Here is a 16601-nt window from a genome sequence, read left to right as displayed (position 1 = left end):
GATAACAAATTCAATAATATGTAGTGGCAGAAACATCAGTAGAAGCTTAAATTTATCAAGGGCTAAGTGATACTCATTATTTTAATTCATTTATATTCATTGTGTTGGGTTAACCCCATGATGTGGTACACAGTTGAACGAATGAATGCTTAGTGATGCTCTGTGGTCAAAGCCTTGCTTTTGTTAGATGATAGAGATCATAGATCACAATTCAAAGATGATAAATGGCAAATATCATGTCCCCAACATCTTATAATCATTGGACACTAGATGTCATGATTGAAAGGGAGCATGCTTGGTAACTGAGAGTAAGCGGATATTCTTGATGACAAAGAAATAACTGGTAGTTAGGCAACTATATCAGCTATAACTTTCTGGGCATTCTGGGAAAGACAGAACTGGGCCCAACTCTCAGAGCCTTCATCCACGTGCACACATACCAACCGCTCAGTTTAAAATGAGGAAGTCCAGGCTGCACAGATTGTTACTGTGAGACAGCGACTTAGAACATTTCTCCTTAGAAGGTAAAGCCCCTGGATGTTCCCCAAGCTTGTTTTCCCTGATCTCAAAAAAAAAAAAAGCCAGAAAGAAGCTCTTTGTTCTCTATAGCCAGCAAAAAGCCTTTTTGTTTCTGTGCCTTACAGCCAGAGATGCGATAATTGTAGGAAGACCTACAAGCACATGGAGATAGACGCGGGAGAGGAGGCTGCAGCTCACTCCCCTCCTCACCAGAAAGGAGCTGTAGCCAACTCTCCTCCCAACTCCTCCCAATTCCTCAGCTAGCTGTTAAAAGCCCCCTACTGTCACTGATCAGGGTCAACTCCCCTGCCCTGCATGGCGGAGGGACTTCATCCTCAGCTAGCTGATAATAAAACCTCTTGCAGTTTGCATCAGGTGTGGTTTTCTCTCAGGACACTGGGGTGCTGGCCAGCTCATCCCGGGACTTGAGCAGAGGCCCAGCTTCAAGGGTCTTACATGACCACCTATATAACCTTGGATTCATAAATCCTACCACACAATACCACCGTATCCTCACATTTTTAACTTCCTTCACTTTCTCTCTCAACCAATCACCATCTACTTACATGCAGCTTTTACCAGGATGGATTCAAAGTTAGATATATGGTGATCGGTCATACCTAGGAGAGGTATATGGCATCTCAACGATGATAAAGGATTGATTAGGTAAGTATATACACTAGTATATGTAAATCCCCCACCTGTAGAAGGAGAAAGTGGAAAAGCTTACATTTTTAAGGCCCCAGAGTATCAAGTGCTAGGGCTTACAGAGATGGTTAGTAATAGTCTCTGCAGCTGTTGCTGTAGGTAATAATCCACTCTAATCACCCGGCGGCCACAGCACGTGTTCCTTAGTATCCACCCGATGCTCTGGATTCTCAAATGAAAGATAGACATGCAGCCTTCTATTTTAATATACCTTAAACAGCTCGATGGACGGGCCACTCCCAAACTTCCACATTGCTAACACCTCCCCTCTGATACTCCTAGACCCAGTGAGGGAGGAGGCATCTGAAGCAACTCTTACCCGGCTCTTACATGGCGGGTATTATGTCTTCTGCTGCTCTCAAGCCTGCATCTTATTCCTTTCCTGGCAATGGCGAGTCTCTTTCTTTGCCCAGGAACTTCTAAGTCCTGCCTCTATCTCCCTGCTCAGCCATTAGCCGCTGGCAACTTTATTTTCCAATCAAAGCCAACAGGGGGCAGAGACCCTCAGTGTCTTACATGCGACATGTGATTCCGCTTAATTTTGGGAGCTGAATTAACACAAGCAGCATTAGAACCAATCGACGTCATGTAGCCTGAGCTTTCTCATTAGTAAACTGATTGATCTGTATACATGTAGAGGAGTATTTTGATTCTTGTCCTCAGTTCCATCATTTCCAGAATGCTCAGACAGTTGTAGCTGATACGATTGCCTAGCCAGTCCATGTGTTTCCCAGTACCGCTGGCGAACTTGTGTCACTAACTCAGTTCTTATCACTGATGTCAACAGCAGTGACGTTGCTTCCAGGCCTGGCTTCTCAACCCTTCAGAGAGCCTTGGTATCCCAGGTCTCTTCACACCAACTGGAAAAAAGACATATCTGAACTTTGCTCCATACAAGCAAATGAGGACAAATCTTAAGGTATAACCCAGAGGCAGAGTTGGAAAGCCAGGTCCTAAAGTATTGCCTGGAGCACAGCTGTCTGCCAACCCAGAAGGCTCTCCTCAAACTCCCATGTGAGGAAAACATATGCTTTCATTTTCTCAAAGCTGCTAAAACTTGCTTCTTCAGAACAGCAGTCTCCTGTAAGTGGTATGTAAATTTTTACCATAGAATATTTCATATTTTCTTATTGAAAGCAGTTCTGTAGAGTATCTTCCAGTTCATGCAAGAAGTAGGCAAGTCTTTAGATTGTTGCATACTTTATAATGATAGAAATATAATCTTTCCTGAAATATCACTGTCCCTAGGGTGATAAGAATCAAACCAGTCAAGTGCTGTTTCACCAAGGTGTACATCCATAACCCAGTTCCATGTAAAATGCACATGTTTGTAACTACTGAATAACTAGTTACATTGTAACTATGGATAAGGGAACTCAGAAAAATGTGTCCCAGATAGTTTTTATTCCCCATGTGTTTCCAGTCTAATTGAAGATATGAAACAGCATGTTTGACCTTAGATACAGATGTAAAATGCTTTCACAGGAAGAAAAATGGAATAGTTACTGATATGAATTTTGAAAAAAATATTCAGAATAGGAATATTTTATTCAGATTTTGATTTGAAGTGGAAAACCTAAGTCAAAGGTTAAAACAGAGATAAACTAAATACAGTTGATAAATACTGATACAGTTGAGAATGAGAGAAGAAACTGAACAGAAACAAAACTTAAATTTAGGATGATCAATGTTGTCATAATATCCAAGACATTAAAATGTGGGCCCAAGAGTTGTGGCGGTAGATGTTTATAATTAGTAATATTTCCAAAAGATTTTTTCAGATTAAAAGAAATATCACTATGTCAAGTACGTGGTTTTGGTGATAAAAAGATACTAATTTTGTGGAAATATTAATATAAAGAGGTGTTGATAAAATTTAACAAGGGTTGTGCTGGTTAGTTTTGATCAATTTGATTCAAGATAAATTCTTCTGGGTTGGGGGAACCTCAAATGAGAAAATATGTCTGTTGGATTGGACTACAGACAAGCTGTGCATTAATCTCAATTAAGGATTGACAGGAGAACACCCAGACCATAGATGGTGGCCTGGCTGGCAGGTGGTAATGGCTGTAAAGGAAACTCACTGAAAAGGTAATGAAGAGAGAGCAAGGCGGTAAGCAGTGTCCTTCCATGGTTCTGCTGTAGTTCCCACCTTGGTGCCCCTCAGTGACAGATGACAGTGGACCCTTTCCTCCCTGAGTTGCTTTTGATCAGACTGCTTTATCATAGCAAAGGTTATACAAACTAGGACCGCTGATGACCATGTAGAGAGATTGAATTCACATGTGCACACAGCTGCTGGTGGGAGTGTAAAGCAGTTCGTGAAGCTAACTCTAGAGAAACAAAACTAGAGTTTCTACATGACCCAGAGTCCCACTCCTAGGGATAGAGCATAAAAGAAACGCGTGCATAACGGCGTGAAAACTTGTACATGGATGCTTATGTCTGCATTCCTCACCAGAATAAAAGGGTAGAAATTATCTTAGTTTGTATCAGCTGTTAAGTAGGTAAGTAAAGTGTGGCATGTCCATCCTATGGTATAATTATTCAGCAATAAAAAAAGCAATGAAGTACCTATGTATGCTACATTGCCAATGAGCCTAGGAAACATTATGCTAAGAAATAGAATCAGTCACAGAAGGAAATGTCCTATTTATGTGAAATGTCCTTAATATGTATATCATTGAGGCAGAAAGTAAATTGATTTTTTTTCCCTAGTGTTAGAATGAGTAGAAGGCTATTGGGTAATCACTGATATGTTAAAGGTTAATTTGGAGAGTAATAACTGTTATAACTTGATTGAGCTGATAACTGTATGGGTTTGTGAATATACCAGACCACAGAATTGGACGCCTTAAAAGAGTACATTTTGTGACATGTGAACTATATCTTAGTAAGGTAATATTTAAACATTGCTTAGAATGAATACAATAAGGGAAGACGGCATCCTTGGAGTAATATATTTTCAAACATAGCTATTACACATCATGGAGCATATGTAATTCCTGTAAACTTAATGTTAAAATTTTTGGGAAAACAAATAAAATTCAAAATTATTTATTTATACTCCATTCATTTCATTTTTTCTAATGACATGTTATAGGCTCACCCATACAAAATGGAGAAGAAAATAAAGTCATTTATACAAACACATAAAGAAGTATGAGGAAGACAAGGGAGCTGACTGTCACCATGCTATTATATCTGAGATGAAGGGAGTGTGAATCATGGTGACTTCTTGCTTGAGAATCTAGGTAGATGATATTGTCCATAGATGATGGCTCAAAGCATCAATAGCTCATCTGGTCTCATTGTTTTCCAGAACACAAGCAAGGTCTATGCACACTTCTGGTAATTTGAAAAACAAATGGGACACAGCAAAGATTACCTTTAAGAACTTCAGGACTCATTTTTATTAACTTATTAATTAAAAATGCATCTGGTGTTTGGTACAGTAGCACAATCTATTAAATTTTGCAACATATATTTGCAGAATGTATAGATACATGGCAATGATTTCCTTCCTTTGATGTCTGAGGCCACATCAACTCCATTCTCACACTGTTTAATCACCTTCTTATAAAAATTCACTGTGTACGATGAAAATTGGAAGCAAGGCCTGAGGGACATTCTCAGAAATTGATTCCTGAAGCTGACATGCCTTTTCTGTTCTTATAAAATTAATATTATATAATTACTGGGCATTAGTCCACCCTATTGGGCATATTCACTTTAGATCAACAAAGATGTATTGTCTTGTAGTGAGTGATGCTAAACAGACAGACATATGATTTCTTAATTCCTAATGATGATTCTATAAAATACCTAAAATTATACTAAAGAGAACCAGAGCTCTAGAGATGGTCTTCCTCAATTGTCCTTCCTGCCAGAAGAAATGATAAAGAAATATCAGGCACGAGAAATCTCATAGTAGGTAAGTAGGCATATGTTACTAACACCCTAAGAATAATTTTTAAAAAGTATCTAAATGAGAGGGAAAATAAGTACTTGAAAGAATAATACCCTTGGCTTGGACCAAATAGTCATAAAATATACATGACCATAACTGCTTAAGTGATTGCATTTGTTAAGGGAGAATTGGGTGTGAGCAAGTATTAAAATATAGTACGTATTCAACTCTGTATAACTGATATAAACATAAAGTCATAACCATATCTCATGCTACCTTTAGTCATTTATCCACTGTGGTAAATATTATTCCCTCCTCAAGATGTCACATATTAATCCCCATGCCCTTTAAATATGTTATATCATATGGAAAATGGAGAATTAAGATTGTAGATGGAATTATTTATTCTAATCAACACGAGCTAAAATACAGAGTTTTGTGTTGGCTCATCCAGGTAGCTCAATGTAGTCTGAAGGCCCTTTAATGTGAAAGAGAGAAGAGTAAGAGTCAAACCAGAGATGCCTGTTGTGAGGAAGATTCAATGATGAATCAAGAACACTAGGAAAATTTAAGAAGATGGGGGACACATATGTGTTTTCTTAGAGACTCCAGGTAGGAGTGAAGCTCAGTAAACCCTTGACTGTAGCCCAATGAGATGAACTTAGACTTCTTACACTCACAAATGTAAGGTAATAAATGTTTTATTTTAATCTACCAGCTTCTTGGAAATTGTGTCTTAGAGTAGCAGTAGGAAATTAATCCACACACTAAAATTAATCTAACTTTCCACAGCAGCCCAGATACTGCACCTTCTATCTATAGCAGCAAATTATTCTGTTTCAGTCATGACACCAACTCCCAAACATTATTTATTTATAAGATAAACATTGTAATTTAATATAAGGGAAGCTTTTTAATAGATTTATTTGTCAAAACAATTACTAAGACAGATATTACTAGACTTGATGAATACTTAAGTCACGATCATACAGTTTTTATAATTAATGTCAATTTATACACCAATTTAGAAGCAAAACATATTTTTAAATCCTCAAATAGCATTTGAGATTTGGCAAAGATTAATTTTTAAATGTTAAGGAGACAGAGCTGTTATTTTCCATGACTGGATCTCTGCTTTAAAAACTGACTATGTCAAGAAATGAGGAAATGTTTGACATTCCAATAACAGGAATATTAATGATAGTGGGGGAAGTGAAGTTGTATGTCACATTTTGCAGTTTCATCAAGATACTCAAAATGCTTTGATACAAATGCCAAGCAGGTATATTGAGTTAGGAAAGTAGGGGAGTCTGAATAGTGGTGAAATCAACACCTCACTACAACTAGACAGAGGCTTAGTCCGGGGGAAAGAGGGTGAAAGGATCAGCTAAAGATGAGCTTGCAAGGCCAGCAAGAAAGGAATTCTGGAGCCTTTTGAGCCCTGCGTTGAAGATTCAAATGATGATTGAAGTGATGATTCCTGGGAGAAAGTTATTAACAAAGGAGACTAAAAGGAGGAGGCAGACCCAAGAAATAGTTAGGAGATAATCAGCTTGCTTTAAATTTCTATGAAATCGTGATAAAGATAACTATAAACAAAACGTAAACTGTGTTTTCTATATGAAAAGAAAAGGAGTGGAAAATTGGCATTCTTTAGAGAAACAGAGTTTCTGTGATTAGTTCTATTTTTAATCATGTATGTCTATGTGTATCTATGTGTATAGATTTCTTCTTCCAGCCTCCACGACAGAGTACAGCTCAGTCTGTGCACATCAGTCCCAGTGCCTTCTGGATCTGGGGATGATAATATTAATATCAGTATATTAATGATAATGATAATATCCCAGAAATGTTCTCACAGCCCTACCCATAAAGAGTGATTACAACATACATTATGACCCATATCCATTTGGGCTGATGTAAAATTAGTCATCGTAGCATAGTTGCTACATCCTTGTTGCCATTCCCGTGCAACTGCTGCCTTCCATTTTATATCCTTACCACTCACTGAATTAGCACGTTATTATCTTCCAACAGCAATATCCTTAACAGGAAAGAAATGGAAAAGACCTCTATGTAGGCCTTTTGTTGTTGAATCAAAGTTAAGAATCTCTTTAAGTCCCTGCTAGTAAGGATTAAGTTCATTGTCCATATTTTAAATATAAGCAAACCTTAGAAAGAAGGCTCTCTTCAGCAGTGGCTTTCAACCTTCCTAATGCTGTGACTCTTTAATACAGTTCCTCACGTTGTGGTGACCCCAACCATAAAATTATTTCCATTGCTATTTTGTAAGTGTACTTTTGCTAATGTTATGTATCATAATGTAATCATCAGATATAAAGGGATCATGGCCTACAGGTTGTGAGCCACTGTTCCAGTGGGTTGTAGGTTTGAACAAAATCAAAGAAAGTTAGAGATGACTGCTATACTGACAAACAGTGTCTTGTGGAGCAGCCACTCATGGGGAACCTGAGGAAGGGAGAAAAATTAAAATCATGGCAAAAATATCTGGGTGATATTTGATAGGAGTCGTTGTCATTTACTAGGCTAAGTAAGGAAGGAGAAATGGATTTGAGTAGAGGTAAATGAGAACTCTTTGAGCATATTTGAATTTCTAGGTGGAAAATCAGAACTTGACTTCATAAGTTTTTAGAGCTTATAATTGAGACTTAAGCAATAGTTATGTTTGGAACAACTAAATGAAGTAACAGTATTTGTTCAGAGGATGTCTACACACTATACTATAAAATGATTTAAAAAAAAAAACAAAAAATAGAAACTTTTAGGAAGTTAAAGTTTTTCGAGAGACTAACATGTTAAGTCCAGGGAAGTAAGGAACAATGCTAGCAGGGGAAATATTCTTATAATTATGTTTGTATATGATATATATATATATATATATATATATATATATATATATATATATATACCTGTGTGTGTGAATGTTCATATGTGTGTAGACAAATCCGTGTGTCTGGGGAGGGGCCTATGAAGATACTCCCACACATGTGTAGAAGCCTGAAATTGATATTGGATGTCTTTTCAATCACTCTCCACTTTATTTATTGAGCAAAGCCTTTTCTGAACTGGGAGCTCATCAACTCCAGGAAGTTGAGAGGGCAAGCTGACCTCTGAGATCTTCTTTGTCTGCCTCTTGATTGCTGGTATTACAGCTGGCCACTCCACCTGCCTGGTTTTTACAAGGGATTTCAAGGTGCAAATTCTGTTTGTTGTGATTGTTTGACAAGTGCTTTATCCACTGAGAAATCCTTCTTAGCCCAAGATAATGTTTTTAAATGGAAGAGAGGTAAGTAGAATTAGATGCTTCATGGAGATCAAATAAGAAGCTAACAAATTCTCTAAAATTACAGCAACAAAATGTCATAGGTGACAACGGCTGATGAAAACTTCTTAGGAAAGTTGTTTTACAAAATTTTTTGTTACTTGGTTATTATACTAATTATTTGATGGAAGCTGATCTGAATTCCCGCGGAAGGAGTTGGAAGAGAAGGGCAATAAGGGTAATCTAAGTGGCTACAAATTTTATCTTACAGTTGTCAGGAAGCAGCTGTATGTTTTCCATGACTCTTAAGAGCCAGGCAGCCACCTGTCTAGAGTCTAGGATGGTCAGGCAAGCTCTCAGTTTCCCCAACTATAAAGATGTAGAGGACACTTCTCCACATTTGACTTTTCCTTATTTATTGTTGGTCATTCTGTAAAGAATGCATTTTCTATATCAAAATTAACTTTTTGCCATTAATTTGTTGACTATTCATCAAAATAGGAAATATAGAATATAGGGAATGTGCTACCTAACAAGAAATACAATTACTGTGCAGAACGATCTGAGATGGAGGCTCAGTTTACGAGGAGGAAGATGCTGTTAAAGAAACAAATCCTGCTGGCAGGAGACCCGGGTTAGATTCCCAGCACTGCATACATCTGGCATTGGGGCTATGTAATCCAACACTGACAAGATTCTGCAGACACAGGAGAGTCAGAAGTTCAAAGTAATCCTTTTCTACTTAGTGAGGTCATGACTTGTCTGGGATACAGGAGACCCTGTAACAAAAACAAACAAAAGAAAGCAAACCCAAAACTATACACCTCAGGAATGGGAAAATTTCTGAATTTTATATTTTCTCTTCATTCCCCCTAGCAAGTCCTTCAAATGTTAACATGGAAATGGATGTAACATTTTCTATTGTTGCAAAATTTCATAGTTTTTGTTTACTGGCAGTACTATTGTGTGGAGGTTCTTCCTGCATGACATGCCATCCATAAATATGAAGTAAAACAAGCTCTCACTTTTTTCTTTCCTAAATGCTTTTTATTTTAATTAAAACGTAATTACATCATTTCCCCCTCCCCTTTCTTCCTTTTAATCTCTCCTATACACCACCCATCCTTATTCACTCCCAAATTTTTGACCATTTTTCTTGGTTTCTTTTACATGATAGATGGATAGATAGATAGATACATAGATACATAGATGACATATAGAGAGCTAGATAGATGACAGATAGATCTATGGATAGATATATGTATATATGTTGTGTGTCAGTACACTGTATGTAAATATTCAAAAATATATGAATGCAACTTGCTGAGTGTGTTTCATGCTGCTATTGTACAGGGCTCCTATTTCCAAAGGAAAAAAAAAAAACAAAAAACAGATCTGCCAGGCCAGTCCTGTGTCTGTCCCAATCCTGCCCTCTTGTGTGAAAGTGTAGCATAGCAACTCTTATTTTAAATCAAAATATTTGCAAACAGGGCCCATTTATAATGCTGGCTTTATTGTGGATGCCAAATACATTAAAAGACCCCTTATCACCATGAAAATTACTTAAGACTGTCCTTACTTGTCCTAAAAGTTTAAATTCAATTTCAAAACACCTCTGTAGAAAAGCCAACGAGTTCGTTTTAAAGTACAAGATAGTTGCATCAATGAAAAATAAATATCATAAAAACTTTCTTTCCTGCACAATATTCAATTATTGATTCTGTTTGCCCGCCTCCAGCTTCTCTTTAGCATCTAGTGGTAAAATATTTAAGATACACGGACTTAGTTTTATGAGCATTATTTACAAAGGTGCATTCTTTGCCATAAAACCCTGTGATGTTTCATTCCAAAGCTCTTATTGAATCTTAGTTGTCACTGAGATACCTCAGGCTACAATTTCACATTTTATGACCCCAGGAAAGCTCTCCTTATTAAATTACAGACAAGAGACAGTGTTTTATTCTGTTATTAAAATTGAAATTCCCCAAATCTCATTATATATTCTTGCCATCTGCATTTTTATGATTGTTGTCTAAAGACATTTCCATGAAGTCTCAGCACTGATATAAATTGCCCAAATTTTACTATCTGATTTTGTGGTTTTTCAGAACAAAAGTTCTTGTCTTAATTTAAAGGAACAGTGACTTAACCGTGATGCCCAAGGATAAATGCTTATCACATGGCTCAGTATGGGGCTTCCCATTATGAATATGGATACAATAAAATGTACATCACAGTAGGAAGTAGAGTTTAATGAAACACTTAAATCAATAGAAACTTTTTATAGCCTTTGATTACAAAACAACTGAGGTTTTTCTATTGAGTTTTAAATCATCATATCTCTGACATGGGACACTGTTCCCTCATTTATAAGTCTGAAGGCTGGTGTGCAAGGCTCACTTTATTCAAGGATCTGTTCCTTCTGAGTCTTAGTCTGAGAAGTCTTTTTTGTACTTCTGCCTTTGCAGAGAGAGATCACACTAATCTCTTTTCTATTGCAATAAAAATGACCTTATATGTCAGGTAATTTATAAAGAGCCCATTTTTGGATGTTGAAGGTCTAAAATCAGGTAGCTCCAATTGTTCTGTACTCCGGTGGAACCTCATGACAGATGGAATCCTGACAGAAGCAGGAGGCAGAAGGATCACCAGATGAAGATGAAGGCAGAGGGCAGGATCCCTTGCGTTCCCTTTTACATCAATCTTTTTATTCTCAAGGCTATAACTTATTCTGGGAGACCAACACGGCTTCCTTCTGGGGGTAGAATCTTAATGATCTCTTTATTGACTAGACCCTGCCTTTCAAAGACTACAACGCTTAATAGAGCCAATTTTTCCAGACACAAACCCTTAAGGGACAAAGCCAAACTTCATTATAACAAGGAATATATGGTTAAGATAATGCCATAATGGTACCTTAAGGCCTCCTCCAATTTTGTTAAACTACAAATTACCCTCCAAAATCTAAAATTTAATTAAAAACAATGAACCATCCATACAAATAATAAGTAATATTAGATTTCCAATCTCTCATTAAAAACACATCATGGGGGATTGGTTAAAGGTAATCTCTTATTACAAACACATCCATACAAATGATAATTCATATTAGATAGCCTACATTAGATAGTCTAATCTGTCATTACAAACACATGACCAATGAAAAATCAACTCAATAAAAATTGTGCCAAATTGTTGATTTTTGCTATTGCTGTCATTTGTTTGTTTGTTTGTTTTAAGATAAGAATTTCCTATAACCCAGGAGAGCCTGGAAGTCACAATGTATCCCAAGCAGTCCTCAATTTGTGGCAATCTGCCTTCTTCAGCCTGTCAAGTTTTGGTATGCCTGATGTGAGCTATTATGTCTGGCCTGAATATTCTTAAATAAATAAGTGATGTGAGCATATTATACTTTACTGTGAAATTGGTTTTCTCCTATCTGCCTGTTCATTCAAATCTCTGGCAAATTATGTGTGTGTGTGTGTGTGTGTGTACATATATTTTCATTTATATGAAAATTATCAAACCCTTAGGAAACATATACTGGATGTCTTGCATATGAAGTCAAGTCAGGAGCCAATGATCCTGTTGTTTCATGAAGTTAAAGTGATAACCATTCCACTGGATGTAATAAACGCCTCTGAGAACCTTATCCTTGTGGTCGAATTGTTAAGAGTTTGCAAAGCCATACATGATTATATTCTTCTTCAGTGCATTACAGAAGATGTGTACTTGTCATGGAAGTGTTATAAAATCATTCACCCCAAATCTCAGTTGCATTAGAAAGAGAGTGAATGTCAGGAGGGAAAGAATTAAAGCTACTTTTTAATCTGTAAACCACAAGATACCTAGTTATGATGGGTATAACTTTATTTGCAGACAACATTTCTTCTTCCATTGTCCTAATATTGGCTTCCAGGAGAAGGTGTGGCCCAGATTAAATGTATGTCTTTGCACCTCAAGATCTGGATCAAAGTTTTGTTGTCTTCCCTCCTCCAGATCCTGACCACAGGATCACCCTCTTTTCTGGATTGTAGTTCATTCAGATATAGTCAATATGACAACCAAGAATTGCCATAACAAAACTCACCAAGACCTTGGAAATTTGCATGTTGTAAAACCTAAGTAACATAAAGTAATACAGAGATTTAGCTAGTCATCCAAAAGTTACAAAAAATGAGTATATTTTACAAAGAATCAAGTACAGTCCCTTTCAAATTCTTTTTCAAAAGTAATATTGAAGAGGAGAATATTCTTATTAACTAATTCTATAAAACCAATACCACTAAGATGTACAGCAAGCCAAATACAGCACAATTAGAATATGTTAATAATCATAAGCATAATTACAAAATATTCTTCATAAATAATAAATTCACTTCATATTTAAAAAGCTCTTAATTGCCAAACAGGATTTACCCCAAGTATACAATTAATCTAAACTACATTTTATAAAACAGAACTAAAGATCATATAGTTGATTAAATAGACCTAGGAAATGCACCAAGCAAATGCCAGAACTCCTTCAGGAGAGGAGCATGTGAAAAACTAAGACTTGAGTGTTAGCTTCTCAAGTGGATATAGTCATGGGTGGTTCACAAATAACATCATACTAATCTGCGAAAGGCTGAGCGTTTTTTTTTTTTTTGGGGGGGAGGAGGGTTGAGACAGGGTTTCTCTGTATAGCCCTGGCTGTCCTGGAACTCACTTTGTAGACCAGACTGGCCTCGAAACTCAGAAATCTGCCTGCCTCTGCCTCCCAAGTGCTGGGATTAAAGGCATGGGCCACCAACACCCAGCTGAGAGCTTACTTTCAAGTCGAGGAACCAAATAACGTCTGTTCCTCTCATTATTATCTAACATGATCATGAATGCCTTGGAACAATAAGTAAGGGAGGAAAAAATAAATATTATTCAGTTGAGAAGAAAATTTACACACAGAGACATTCTCTCTTTCTCTCTCTCTCTCTCTCTCTCACACACACACAGAGAGAGAGAGAGAGAGAGAACAGATAGATGATAGATAAGACAGAAATTTGAAGATGTCATCCTCTACATATGAAAATTTCTAAAAGGAATCTATATCCACATATACATATACACACTCATACACAAAACACTAGGTCTTGTGTTCATGGTTTAGGATGTGTTAGCTATTTTTTTTCAATTGCCAGGACCAAGATATCTGAGAGGATAAACAAAGCAACAAATGGTTGTTTTTGGTTCATGATTGCTGATATCACGATGTCCAGGAAGGTGTAGCAAGGCTGCTCATGTCATTACGGACAAGAAGAGGGACAGAAATGAGAAAGAGACAAAAATACACCTAAGGAACTGCCCCGGAGACATACTTCACCTAGTGAAATCCAACCTCCTAAGCTTCCAGAACCTCACCAGACAGTTCCACCAGCTAGAGAGAGACTGCATATGTAAGCCATAAAGACGGGCAGCACACTGGGATGGCACTGCTTTCTATATTGATCTGCACGTTCAAAGCAATTGCTGTAAAATCCCTATGACATTTTTTTTTTTTACAGAAAAGCTCACAGCTGCTCCTGAAATACATATGGAAATACAAGTCCTCCCAAATAGTCTAGTCAAAACAATCTTCAGAAAGAACAAACATGGAAGACTCACATTTCCATATTTTAATCTTTACTAGGAAACTATCATAAACAACATATTGTCATTCTAACATAAAGACAGACACACACAGCTCAATAAAACAGCATTGTGAGTCCCTGCATCTATGACAAAGAGATTTTTTCAAGCAGCATATCAAGACCATTTAATGGAGAAAGAATTGGCTTCTCAATGTATGTGTGCAACTAAGCATAAAACAGCGAAGAACATAAAAGGATGAAGGGAGTTGTACCCTTGTCACATAATATATTTAGCAATTAGCTCAAAGATCTGAACATAAATAGCTCAAACTATCACCTTTAGAATGAAAGACAAACGTAAATCTCCATACACATGCATTAGTTAATCTTCTTAGGCAGCATACCGAGATCACCAGACAATGAAAAAAGAAAGATAAATTTTATTCCATCTAATTTAACCTGCTTTCTGCTGCATATTGCAATACCCGGAAGGTGAAAAGGCATTGTGGAGTGAGAAACAATATTCACATATATTCAGTATCTGATAAGGATCTAGCAATGGTGGTGTATTTTTAAAACAAACAAACAAACAAAAACAAAAACCCACTGGTGTGGTGCAGTGTGGTGGCATGAACTTACAATCTCAGCACTTGGAAGGGAGAAGTACATCTGTGAGTTTGAAGCCAGCCTGTTCTATAAAGTGGATTCAAACCATCCAGGAATACATAGTAAGACCCTGTCTTAAAAACCAAAACACTCTAACAATCACCAAAATAAAGAAAATGCTGTAATTTTTAAAGTCATGTGAGATTTGAGCAGATAGTTCTTCAAAGTAGATGTAGGAAAAGCCAATGATGACAGAAAAATGATGCTCAGACCTCAAGAGTCTTTAGGAAAACTTGGATCAAAACAACCACATATCATGATCAATGACTGAAGTTTTATTCCTATATGCTGAGTGACAAGAATTCTCCTAGGAAGACTCAAAACAATCTATTCATGGGAGATAGAAAGCCCATGGAACTAAAGTACAAGTCCATCAATGTACAACTTGGGAAACTAATGAGTTATATTGGTGTTAGTTACAGGAATATGGGGGAGGGGTAATTTACAGGAGCAGAAATGACTCAAAGGCAACCACACCCTGGAGGACAGATCAAAACTGCTGGGAAGCTGGAGAAGTTTACACAGACTGCAGGCTGCTCAACAGACTGAAGAGTGGCCTTTCCAAGTGACTCTGTTGTTCTAAATATATTCAAGGCAGCTTGACTGGTTCCTGCCTCTTTCAGGCTTCTGGTCTTTTCTCAGAGTCTATTCTGCTCTGCTCCTCTGAAAGTCTTCTTTGCATTGGGTTTGTCTGAGAGAGACTCTCAGTGGTCTTTAACATTTATTCTTGAGAGGGAGGGGCTTGGTGAATTTGGTCAGTTTCAGGAACTTCCTGGTGCTGTTTTAAGCTGTTAAATTTCTTAAGGAGCTGCCTGAAGAATGTTTCAATCTTAGAACACTGCCACATAATTCTATAAAAGCATGGCACTTAAATAAATTACCTTCTGATTAATTAAATTGTTTTGGTGATCTACTAGACTACACATTTCTACACTGTAAATTCTGTGAACTCCAAATACCTTCTACTAAGATTGTGTTGAATATGTCAATGCATCTGCTCTGGGTTCATTCTCTTTCCTCTGATATCAGCTATAATGGAATAGAATCTTGTTCTGTGTTATTTTCCTTGTCAGTATGTATTCCTATTGGTATCTGAGGAGACAGCTTCTTCTGTCATGATGAATATTGACTGAAACATACTTTTGGCTCTGCCACAGGCTTCTGAACCAGATAACTTCTGGAAATCTAACATCTTCTGAGGAAGATAGGGTCTGACCTCATTTTTTTTCTGCCACATCCATAGACACCTACACTAGACTATCCCTGTGCTGCTGGAATGTTGTCACTCTCTATGAACATAACCTGTTAAAACTACTCAACCAAACTCTTATACCTAAAACTCAATCCTTAGAACACTTTTACTTTTTTGTCATGTTCTCAAGACTTTATTTGGAGGAGACACATCTTTTTTATGTAAAGTTTCTCTCCAACCACAAAGAGGTGAAAAATGAAGTGTCTTGACCAGGATTACTTTGAGTGTCATGATGTCCTAGTTAATGAGGTGCTGGTGGTGACTTATGCCTGTATTTCTGTAAGTCTTTGCCTTCACTGATGACAGGGCTTTCATATGCTCTACTCTTGTTGGGGCTCAATCAGTATTTATCAGCATCCAACTGCTCTCCTGCAATATCAAATGAATAGATCATGACTCAACTTTCCATGCCCTTGCCCTTGTCCAAAACTCATTTCTCTGTCTAGTATGAAAATTTTTGCTTTGAACAGCAAAGAAGATTGTGGTTGGGTTGCAAATTTGAGAAAGCAGAAGCTAGGGCATATCATTTTACAATCAAGACAGAGACATCTGATCTATCCATCATCAGTATTTACAGCATGGATGAAACTAGCTTTATGTTAGAATGTTCAAAACACTCAGGTAAAAACAGTGAAGAAAAAATATGATTTTAAAGTGTTA

Source organism: Mus caroli, unplaced genomic scaffold (genome assembly GCF_978045245.1).
Source record: "Mus caroli unplaced genomic scaffold, Mus_caroli_1 scaffold_4, whole genome shotgun sequence".
In the NCBI taxonomy this organism is placed as follows: domain Eukaryota; kingdom Metazoa; phylum Chordata; class Mammalia; order Rodentia; family Muridae; genus Mus; species Mus caroli.
Note: the sequence above shows the minus strand (reverse complement) of the source record.